The sequence below is a fragment of the Euphorbia lathyris genome, chromosome 3 (genome assembly GCF_963576675.1).
Source record: "Euphorbia lathyris chromosome 3, ddEupLath1.1, whole genome shotgun sequence".
NCBI lineage: Eukaryota > Viridiplantae > Streptophyta > Magnoliopsida > Malpighiales > Euphorbiaceae > Euphorbia > Euphorbia lathyris.
In genome coordinates, this window is record NC_088912.1 from 6039164 (window position 1) to 6050360 (window position 11197).

Genomic DNA, 11197 nt, shown 5'->3' on the forward strand with positions numbered 1-11197 from the left:
GTTAGGTTCGAAAGTTATTATTTACACTGATCATGCATCATTAAGATATTTATTTGCTAAAAAGGATGCAAAACCACGTCTAATTAGATGGGTTTTATTGTTACAAGAATTTGATATAGAAATAAAAGACAAAAAAGGGAGTAGAAAACCTTGTCGCCGATCATCTATCGAGACTTGAAGATGAGAACGGTCCCATAGGTGAAACTAACGGTATACGAGATGATTTCCTTGATGAACATCTCTATCAAATGAAAAGCGTCATGTCACCATGGTATGCAGATATTGCTAATTATCTTGCAGCCAATATTGTTCCGGAAGGATTAAATTTCTACCAAAAGAAGAAATTTTTCTTCGACATTAAACAGTACTTTTGGGAAGATCCTTTTTTGTTCAAAACTTGTGGTGACGGGATAATTAGGAGATGCCTTGGTGAAAATGAATTTGAATCCATAATGTCGGAATGCCATTCTAGCTCTTATGGAGGACATAATGGAGCTAATAAAACAGCCGCTAGAATATTTGAATGTGGTTTCTTTTGGCCTACGATGTTTAAAGACGTCCATTCATTTATTACTCGATCTCATAAGTGCCAAAGAACAGGAAATCTAGGAAGGAAAGATGAGATGCCCCTCACAACCATATTAGAAGTTGAAGTCTTCGATATGTGGGGAATAGATTTCATGGGACCTTTTCCTCCTTCTAATGATAAAACTTACATATTAGTTGTCGTTGATTATGTTTCAAAGTGGGTTGAAGCAATTGCAACCCCGACGAGCGATTCTAAAGTTGTCGTTAATTTTCTTGACGATATATTTTGTAGATTTGGTTGTCCAAGAGTCATCGTTAGTGATGGTGGTGCTCATTTTATAAACCGAAGTTTTGAAACGCTTATAAAAAAATATGGAGTACGCCACCGCGTATCAACGCCATACCACCCTCAGTCAAATGGTCAGGCGGAGATATCAAATAGAGAACTCAAATGGATTCTAGAGAAAACAATTTCATCCTCAAGAAAAGATTGGTCTTGTAAACTAAATAATGCGTTATGGGCATACCGTACTGCATTTAAAACACCAATAGGAATGACTCCATACCGTTTAGTGTATGGGAAGACATGTCATTTGCCAGTCGAATTAGAACATAAAGCCTATTGGGCTATTAGGGAACTTAACTTTGATTTACGATAAGCAGGTAAGAAACATTTGCTCGACTTAAATGAGTTAGATGAGTTACGCCATCTATCTTACGAAAATGCAAAGATTTATAAAGAAAAAGTGAAAAAATGGCACGATGCCAAAATTAAAGTCAAACACTTTAATGTTGGGGATAAAGTGCTGTTATTTAATTCACGACTTCGTTTATTTCCAGGAAAACTTAAGTCCAGATGGATAGGACCATATTTAGTCGTCAAAACATTCGATTATGGTTCTCTAGAACTGGAAGGTCCTAACGGAATTCGTTTCAAAGTTAATGGTAATCGATGTAAAATCTATTACGAAAATATTTCACAAATAGAAATTCCATTCGTAACAAGATTTTCTGACGTATAAATCACTCAGTTTTTCATTCACAGTCTATTTTGTTTTCTTTTTATATTTTTGTTCATTTTATTTTATTTTTATTTTTATTTTATTTAATTTTATTTTACTTCCACATGCCATTTTTGTGATTAGATGCCTTTATGTTATGATTTATATACATAAAATATGTTTATTTCATGATTTTAGAATTAATTTTAGGAAATTAGAGTAAAATTGAAGTTTCAGGCAATTCTCTGCCGAGAATTCTATTTTTCAGATTTGTCCAAATAGGTTAGATTTTCTCTGAACTTACCGAGAATTATAAATTCTCTACCGTGAATCATGACATGGCTTACGACGCCTGATTTCCGCAAGGAAATCAGCGTATCGCGGCCGCGAATTCGGAATTCTCGGTCGCGACACGCGAAATTCCTGCACACTCAGGTCTGAATCAACCTAAACCTTTCGACAAACCACTTGACAACTGAAACCTTAAGTTTCTTCATTCCCGAAAGGTGTCATTTCATACCTTTTCATGATTAAAACAACACATCTTTTCATCTAAAACTCTTATAAATTAGTTCTACATGATTCAAGTTCTGTTACAATTCTTTTCATCTTTATCAGACCTCTGATTTCTTCAAAACACCATTTTTTATTTAGTACCAGAAACTTTGTTTCCTTCAAACCAACACCATGCCTACCAAATACAAAACTTCAAGGCACAATGCTGCCTCAAGCAATAAACGCCTAGACTTATCCAAGCGATATGGGGCGCCTTTTCCTATCTTCAATCACGATGAAGGTAGGCATTATTGGAATCACCGTTACAAATTCTTCACCAGAATGTTGTATATGGATGAATTTCTTAACAGCCAACTAGGCATTACAGATGACATGAGCCGCTATATGGAACGCCTAAGGTGGACAAAATTCGCCCAAATGCGATTTCCAATAATAGGCGACTGGATACTCGAATTCTTCTGTACCGTGCGTTTCACTAACAAACGACGGGTACGTCTCAGTTTTCATCGAGAAGGCGAAATCTTCACTTTCGGCTATCCCGAGTTGCATGCTTGGTTTGGTTTTCCCCCGAGGGATACAATCAAACGTCATCCTGGAAGAGACATGACATCCACGGATATTTGGAGAATGCTCACTGGATTTTGGCGATTCAATTCAAAACTCGCCTATAATCACTCCTTTCGCTCCAACTCCATGCTGTATTTGCACAAATTCATGTGTCGTAGTTTATTCGGTCGCACATTTAGTAGTGTGGTCCGTGACACAGATCTTTATGTTCTTGGAGATATATTCCAGGGAAATGCAGTAGATTCTTCAAAGATTCTGATGGAGGGTCTTGTCGCTGCTTCTCGATCCAAGGATAAGAAGATTGGGTTCGGCAATATAATCTGTGGAATAATTCTCGGAACAAAGGATACCATTGATGTTCCCTGGAGTGATGATGAATTTTTTCCGACAATTGACTATGAATTTCTCGAGCACGAAGGACCTGTAAAACGTGTCTTTCGAGTAGGGCCTCACTTTTTGTCTGCACCGGAACGTGAAACTTTCGTGCAGTTTCAGATTGATCGTATTAAGGCCAGAAATATCCCACTTGATAGGGATGAGTATATAGAATAGTTAGGTTTATAGTTATTTTTCTTTTTGTAAATATTTTTCTTTTTGTATTATTTGGTTTCATTCTTTGTTTTTATAATTTTTGTTTTATTCAATAAAGTTCTATTTTATTTTAGTTCATTTATTTTTTTTTGTAAGAAGGGAAGAAAAAAACAAACAAACAAAAACCTAACTCGAGATCAGTTTAGGAAGACTGACCCCAATCCTATCCTCAAGAAGAGAAGGTAACAGAAAAGAAGGAGGAACGGAAAGGGTAGAAACACCTAACATCCCCCCATGCCCAGCAGCTGCCAAGCGATCCGCGACGCGATTTTGCTCCTTATAAATATGGGAGAAGGTAAGAGAATCGAAGGCAGGACGAAGCCTCAAGATGGCTTTAATGAGATTCTGACTCTTAAGACAAACAACCTGTCTATCCGAAATCCTGTTGATAGCCTCCAAATTGTCAGACTCCACCGAAAGTCTTTTAACACCCATGCGAATGGCGAGTTTAATGCCAGACAAGATCCCCCAGAGCTCCACAGTAAAGGAGGAGCCCGTACCTAAGTTATGGGTAAACCCAGCCAGCCAGGCGCCATCAGCATCCCGAAGAACTCCACCAGCAGCAATTCTGCCATTACTAAGGCAGGAGCCATCCGTATTCAACTTGACAACCCCTTCCCTAGGCTTCCTCATTATTTTAGTTCATTTATTAATTTTACAAAGGTTAGATTATGTTTTCCATTTCCTATATAATCATGGTTAAATCTATATAAAATCTACAATATTGACTAATCATGGTTTTCTTAATTAAAACATATATCCACACCAATTTCAATTTTCAAGAACTTCATTCATTTAGTTTAAAACATTAATTCATTCAATTGATTAAATTCATATTATTAATATATATTTATATGCACTTAATATGGTTCTCTTAACTTATATACATCAATGACATTTAAGTTTCATTAATTATTCATAAACCAATTTATTACACTTTAATTCAATTTATTAAGGTTAAACCTTTGGTTTTCCTTGCAATTAATGTCATTTATTTTAGTTTTTAAGTGCAGTGACATTTTATATTAAGTTCAGGAACCAAATCATCAACAAAATTGCACAAACCATGTCAATAGGCACCCAAATAGGCCATTTTGACCAATTCTCTACCGAGAATTAATAATTCTCGGTATGAGTAGCAACTATGGACGAATTTCAGGAGGAGAATTCCCTGAAAATCGCGTGCCGCGGCTGCGGCTTTGCTATTCGTGGTCGCGACACGCGTGATTTATGCCCTTTTGATTCCGATTTTGCCAATGTTTTTGCCTATTCCTATTCCTATTCTACCTATACATTCACCTAATCACCCTATATAAACCTACCTCTTACACAAACCTCACATCACCTCTATTTTTACCCAATCCCTTACTTCAAACTCTTCCCCAAAAACCTACTTTTACTCTTCCCAATTTATTCACTCCAATTTCTATCCTCTTTTCTATTTCAATCACTTCCAATTCAAACCCCCAAACTCATCTTTAAGCTTTACTCTTTCTCTCAATTCCTTTTTCTTCTTCTTCTTCTTCTCAAAACCCTAAAACACACTAAACACCTTTACCATGGTTAGGACTAAGCGTGTTGGTAACAAGCCCGCTGTTACGGAAGCTAATCGCCTTCGGGTTCAATGTGGCGCTTATTTCGACATCGCTTCGGAGGAGGAAGCCGTTCGTTTCAAACATTTTTCACAAGCCGACCGCCAATTTGTGGATATGCACTTCTTAGACTTCCATTCGGTAAGAACATTGAATTTCTCTACTCGAATCGATGCTTTTATTTAGGCATTGGGTTGGCAAGAATTCGTTAATATGCGTTTTTCGCGTATTAATGAATATGTGGTGGAATTTTTGGTCACTTTGACCATGAATAAGAAGAAAACCTCAATCTCTTTTAGGAATAATGTTATCACATACACCATTGATTATGATGCAATGGGAAATATGTTTGGTTTCCCTACCTCTAATTTCTATGATAAGCCTAAAGATTTTGATAATGATGCGGTTTGGCAAACTCTTTCGGACCAAGACTATTTTAATTCCAAAAACACTTCAAGCAAGTTGATTAAGGACAATTGTGTGTTCTTCTTTCACAAATTTTTGAGTTTCTCCTTGTTTGGTCGTGTGGAGAGTTCCAAGGTTCAGGTTCGGGATTTATATGTTTTGGATAGCTTGTTTAAAGGTTTGATGATTGATAGCATTGGCATGATGTTTGATAATTTATTCCGTGCTTCGAGGCTACTACCATTCAGATCCCTCTTTGTAATTTTATCACCGCTATTGTGTTGGGAGCTCGGGGTGAATTGGCTGATTTTGACATGTCCACCTACCGTGGGTACATTCCATTTTTAGACATCTCGGCTCTTGAGCGGGCTCATTTATTGCTACCACAAGGTCCCCCCGTCTTTATTTCGTATGCCTCTCGTATTGCCCACCTTCATGGCACTATGGGTGGTGGCGCTTCAAGTTCTCAATTTGCAGGTACCGAAGGCGGCGGAGAGGCGGTAGGAGAGAAAGATGAACCTCAGGCTCAACCACAACCCCCAGCACCTCAAGCGGATGATCCGGTGGATTCGCGGAGAATTTTAGACCAAATCAATTCCAGCAATCGTCAAATGCACTTAAGAATTGATGATTTGGTAGAAAATAATATGGTGATGAATGACAACCTCAACCTTTTGAGGCGTGAGCATAGATCGACTCGGCATCGGATGCTTTCCTTTTTCCGACGCCGAAATGTGGAGACTTCACCTACACCTCCGGATTCCCCGCCTCAAGCTTATGTTGTTTTCCTTTCATTTTATTTTTATCTTGTTATCATTTGGTACAATTTTAATTTTCCTATGTTTGTTACAATTTCCCAATTTTTATTTTATGTTGAATGTTTAATTTGCTACAATTTCAATCTTTATTTCGTATGCCTTATTTCGTATTTATTTTTTATGTTTTCTCCCTTATTTTTGCACCAATGAGGACATGGTTCAATTTAAGTGAGGGAGGAGATATACAAATATCATTTCATATATACGAATAAATGCTACGATAATATCATTTTGCAAAATAAATAAATGCAACGAATAAATTTTATACAAATACAAACACATTTTTCATATGTTCATAAATTAACCATAAGTTAATATGATTATTTGTTTAGGTTATCATTATTGTTAGAAATAATATTTCTATACGGGTAATATTTTTCAAAAATTTACACAAATCTCCGATACGATTTTAAGTAAAATTGTCTCGAGTGAATTTAAGTAAAAAATTCTTTATTTTCAATCTCTATTTTATATGATGCAATTCATGATACAATAAATCTTATTTTAAATTTTCAATTAGGTTTATAAGCATTAAATTGAACTAACAATTTTAGCTCGGTTTGATTTCGTCTTACATTAACACCAATTGAAGTTTTTAAGAAAACTTTAGCCATAATACATGTTGAATTTTAAGTCAATATAGGATGAATGTGCTATCTTTCTTTTTCCCAAGTTACAATTTTATATTTCATATTAATTAATCAATTAGTTGAATTCTTAACTTTTGGCCACGATTGAGACCAACCTTATCACAATCGAGGTATGAAAGGGAAGAATAATTAAGTACCGTTTACTTTTGGCCACGATTGCGACCACCCTTATCACAATCGAGGTATGGAAGGAACATTTAAAGAAAAAAAATTATTAGCGTGTATAAGTTTAAAGTAATGATTGCGTCCACCTATGGCATGGTCGGTACCTCTTAAGCAAACACAAAGCAATAAAATACAAATACGTATAAGTTACGATCAAGACCACCCTTATCTCGGCCGTAACTAAGCAAATAATTAATCCCAAGTACTTATTTAAATATATAATATATCTCATATATTAGTTTAGGTTTGGGAAAGAAATTTTGTGCTTTGAAATGCCTTGAGACGAAAGACTCAATAACATGCGTGCTTATATCGTCCGGAATGCTTCAATTCAAAATTGGAAATACAAGACGAATGATATATCGTATATTATACTCAGTTAGTTTAATGTTTTGCGTATAAATTTGCCATACGAAGTTAGTTTTTCGGCTTAACTAATTCAAAAGGTAATACAGAGATATATGTTTTATTTTCATAAAAAGATTAGTTAAAGAATAAATTCAATGAAATTTTGCTCGGGACTAGCAAAAGATTAAGTGTGGGGATTTGTTAAGCCCAAAATATACCTAAAATATCATCAATAATTACATCAAATTTGCTACGAATTTATGCTATTTATAACTGTTTAGGAAGCTTTTACTCTCGAATATGTTTCTTTCTTGTAAGGTACATAAATATTTGGTAAAATCCAAATAGGAACGAAAAGAGCTCAAAAACAGAAGAAAAACCCTACAAAAGGAGTCGAAGACGACAGAAATTAATAATGCCAAATCGAGGACGCGAACGAAAGCAAAAAAACCAAAAAACGTCCCGTGCCGCGACCGCGGCCCCCAAATTCACGGTCGCGACACGCGTTCCTCAGCTTTTCCTTCCTTCCGTTTGAAGATCAATTGATGCTCCCCCATTCTCGGTAGAGAATTTAATATTCTCGGTACGAGCAGGAGTTTTTAGAGGCATAGTTACACACTTTCGTTTTCGACGAAACGCGATCATTCGGGTGGATAAAGACGTCCTTTCGTAACGGATACGATTCTTCACAACGGACACGACACTTCAATCAAGGCTCTTCAACATCTATAAATAAAGAGTTGATGGAGAGTTGAAGATATGTAGAAAAAAGAGATTAGTATAGAATTTATGCAGAAATTCCGAATCAAGTGATTCAGAAGTTAGATTTCATTTCTGTTCAAAAGCAATATGTTGTACACACATTGTTTATTCAATAATAACAAGTTCAGTAACGTTTAGACATTGTTCCAGTTTAGTTTTCATTTTTGTAGTAGACCGACCCAGTCTCTATTACGAAGATTCAACGAGAAGATTGAGTAGAGGATCCGCTCCGGAGCCTGACAAACTCTAACGAAACCCAAGGAAAGGATTGACAGCCCGTTCACTTGCAAGCCGTCGAATGTTTCCATGCTCCATGTTCTCTGTAAACTTGTATCAATTTATATTTCATCTAATAAAGTCCGTTCTATTCGATAGATTTTTATGCAGCACTTATGGTAACAAATCCACTAAAGTGACTGCTGGTGTTTTCATTAAAACGTATTTAATTCAAAATCTTTACAAGGAAACTTTGTTGAACACTTAGGCAAATTATTATCTCGAAAGAGTTTTAATTTGATTAAGGGCAACTATCCCGAAAGAGTTTTGTCATGTTCAAAGCCAATTAATTAGAGGTTCCGTCATTTATTTCATCTTTATAATTCATACAAAGTTTAAAGTTGTTTTCTTTGCTTAATGCAAACAAATACATCTGTTTACTTTTCTAAAAGTACTAAAAGTTCCTATCTTGCAAATTCACTCTTAAATCAGAATATTTTCTAACATTTTCATAATCTAATCTAATTCTCATTCTAGCGATTTCAAAACCAAAACCGATTAAACGATTTTCCATATTATAAACCTTAAAGTAATTTAACCGATTGTAAATAAATTTTGTTAAAAAAACGTTCCCTGTGGGATCGATATCTTTTATTACTACAAGCGTATACCGTGCACTTGCGGAAATCGCTCAACACATGCTCCAAGTGGGAATCCCACGCTCCGAGAGTGTCTTTTCCCACGCTCCACGTGGCTCACTTAAAAGCCTTGTGAATCAGCCTTGCTCTTTACTCCAGTTTCCTCCTTAATTACTACTTTGTCACTCCTTATTTACAACCTATACCACTCCATATTTACAACCATGCCACCCTTTTACCTTTACCCTTATCCTTACCCTTTTTAATTAGTTATATAATTTGCCCTTTATGTAATTTGGCAACTAGGTTTTGAGATGATATAAATTCATCTTTTAATATTATAATGTTTAACTTTTATCAATATAAAGTTATATTTTCTTCTTTGTGAAGTTTGTGTTAAGGTTTTCACCTTCAACAATGAGGAATTCTTGATTTCCTACAGATTTAGGCCGTAAAATCTGGGATTAACTCCTTCTAGTTTAGCTGGAGAAGAAACTTCTTTATTAGTTTAAGATTAAAACTAACACGTTCCGTAAAAATCCACATGAAGGACTCAGGATGGTCTATTGTTTTACTAAAACAGGAGAATTCATGTTCATTAAATCCTAGCCCTTCTTTGATTATAAAGGGCTAGGATTTACCTTTTAAAACAAATAATACAATTAACATTTAATAGGACAGTAACAGTAATTAGTTATATGTTTCTATCTCTTCAAAAGCAGTCAGACGTGTGTTAAAATATTAAACTTAATTTAAAATAATAATAATAATAATAATAATAATAAAAGCATCACGTGAATGCTTTGAAATTAGGATAAAAGAGTTGGTCAAAGTTATGGTGGACAAGGTATGGTGGACAATAAATATTGTGGCTATGTGTTGACATATGATGTGTATTATGTATTTGTAAAAACTCTATATATATAGAGTTGTGTGATGCGTAGGTGTAGTTGTGTACCAAAAAAAAAAGTGCATAGTTATTTGTATGTGATCTTAACTAATTAAATAAGAAATAATTAGTTATCTATTTTTTATTTTCAACAAAGTGGTATCAGAGCCACGTTAAGAGAGTCAGTCTTCCGCCAAACAGACCCTATAAAAATGTCAGACGGTCTCAAACTTCCTTATCAATACCCTCAGCTCACCAAAACCAATTATTCAAGTTGGTGTATTCGAATGAAGGCGTTATTCGGATGTTAAGATGTCTGGGACATTGTTGAAAAAGGCTACGTAGTCCCAGCCAATGAGGCAGCGCTGTCACAGGCAGAAAAAGTGGTCTGCAGAAAAATCGCAAAAGCGATCAAAAGGCACTTACTCTCATCCATCAAGGTTTGGATGAATTAATGTTCGAGAAAGTAGCCGAAGCTACAACCGCCAACCAAGCGTGGGAAATCCTACGAGTTTCTCTTCAAGGGGAGGAGAAAGTTAAAAAGGTTCGTTTGCAGATGCTGAGAGGAGAATTTGAGATGATGAGGATGAAAGAGACGGAGGCCATTAGTGATTACTCATCCCGAGTAAAATCTGTCGTAAATCAGATGCAGCAGTATGGAGAAAAAATTGAAGAGTCCAGAATTGTTGAAAAAATTATGCGATCACTACTTCCAAAATTTGATTACGTAGTGGTGGCTATGGAGGAGTCTAGAGACATCAGTGAAATGTCCGTTGATGAAGTTGTAGGGTCATTACAAGCACGTGAGGAGCGGTTTGAGAAACGAAGAGAAGATTCTGCAGAACAAGTCTTAGCAACGAAGGCTGTGTTTAAAAATGGCGAAAGTAGTCAATCGGGCAGAGGACGCGGAAGAGGTCGAGGAGGAAATGGTAGAGGACGAGGACGTGGCAGAAATCAAGGCAGAAATGAAAACGGAAACAACAACAATGACAGAAGCACTCAATTCACCAGAGGCAGAGGAAGAGGCCGAGGACGCGGTCAAGGAAGAGGAAACTGGAGGCCGAATGAAGGACGCGACAAGTCCAATGTTCAGTGTTATAATTGCTCCAAGTATGGTCACTACGCGGTAGAATGTTGGAGTCCGCCTAAGGAGGTAGAGGAGACTGCTAATAATATTCAAGATGAGGAAGTAACTGGCACTGTGTTACTTACCTACGAAGGTGAAGAAAATCGTGAAAATAATATATGGTATCTTGACAATGCGGCAAGAAATCATATGTGTGGTGACAAGAAGATGTTCGTGGAACTTTATGAATCCGTTCGCAGTAATGTTGTATTTGGAGATTCCTCCAAGGTTCCTATTACAAGCAAAGGAACAATTCTTATTCGGCTCAAAAATGGCGATCACCAGTTTATTGATAATGTTTATTATGTTCCTAGCATGAAAAGTAATATTTTGAGTTTGGGACAGTTACTAGAGAAAAATTATGAAGTTCACATGGTGGACCAGA